Source organism: Eimeria mitis, genomic scaffold, assembly GCF_000499745.2.
Source record: "Eimeria mitis Houghton genomic scaffold, Emh_scaff2954, whole genome shotgun sequence".
Lineage (NCBI taxonomy): Eukaryota > Apicomplexa > Conoidasida > Eucoccidiorida > Eimeriidae > Eimeria > Eimeria mitis.
Window position 1 is genome coordinate 6,212 of NW_013571296.1, and position 1,497 is coordinate 7,708.

Sequence of the window (1,497 nt, forward strand, 5' to 3'; positions counted from 1 at the left end):
TACAATAGCCACCAGACAAGCTCGAAATCAATGCGTCTCAGAACAAATAAACAAATGAAGGCTGCAGCAACCACACTCTTATGCTGCTGCCCCCCAAAACATAGACCGCAGCCAGAGGCCCCCAGGAACGCAGTGTATGCACACCGTCTTGCTGCGGGGCCTCAGGGAGAATAACAAAAAAAAAACAAAAAAAAAGAGACAATATCTCCTGTTTTACAGTCAAAAAAGAGGAATTTGCTGCCAAGAATGGCGAAACATGCAACGATTACTGCTGCTGCAGCAGCAGCAGCAGCAGCAGCAGCAGCAGCAGCAGCAGCAGCCGCAGCGGTGGCCCGCCGGCTGGTGGGCTCCGTTCGTTGCTGCTGCTGCAACACCAGCAGCAGCAGCAACAGCAGCAGCAGCAGCAGCACCTTCGCCTTCTTTTTTTAAAAGTTGTTTATTTAATTCAATTTAAAAAAGCATAACCCCAATACAATTTATTTCTCGCCGTAAACTACACCTCACACCGCCGCCTGCCTGAGGTGTACGTACACCAGGCCGGGCCAGTCCATTGCCCCCCCCCCCCCCNCCCCCCCCCCCCCCCCCCCCAGGAGTTGCTGTTATTTAGCGGCTTCTTTCTCTATTTTAGAGAAAAAAAGAAAGTTCAATAAAATAGATTCAGAAAACAATAGATGAGGCAGGTCGCGGTGTACGTACACCCCAAACCCAACCAGAGAACCGCCGCACCTCTGCTCCCCAGTGTAGCGGCAGCTCTCCCTCTGCCTTGGCTGAGACCTCTGTTAGCTGCTAGAGACCCGAAACGCCTGAAATATAAATTCTAAGAAAACTGCTTCAACCTCCCCTCCAGTTTTTCAGCGTCTTCTGCACAGCAGCTGGAGCTCTGGCTGCTGGTGGTGGTTGGTGCGTTTGCTTCTATGTGCGCCGACGGCCACGGCAGTGTCTACGCTGTCTCTACATTGTTCGTGCATGCAACATGCAGAGAGTTATGTTGCATGGTATGTGTGAAGTGGGGGCCATATGCATCTCTATGTGCGAGGAGGTTCTCTATCGAGGGCGAGGGAAGTGCTTGACAACTGCATAGAGGGCCAGTGCATACGGCTGGGGTGGCCTGGTTGGGTTTACATGTGGGGTTTTTTTGCAGCAGGTGTTGTAGGCAGCTGCGCTGCTATTCATCTCGGGTAGCCCTTCCTCGCACCATCCCCAGGCCCTCGAGCCGCTGTCTCCAGGGGATATCTTATGAAGGTGTAGGGGGTCACCTGTAACAGACGGTGGCCGAATACAGTGTCTACGTCGCTCTCTTGGTCACAGTTTCAGCGGATCCACAGAAAATTTACCGAAAAAAAGTCAAGTTTCTGTTAGTTTCAGGGAAAGTACTCAGATTACGGAACTTCCAATGAGGGGAAGTTCCACCGAAATAGCTCCCCATTTAGTATCTGCTTCCCTCGCCAGCTGCGAGCAGGCCAGCCAATCTGGGACCAGGTGCGATGGTCGGAATGC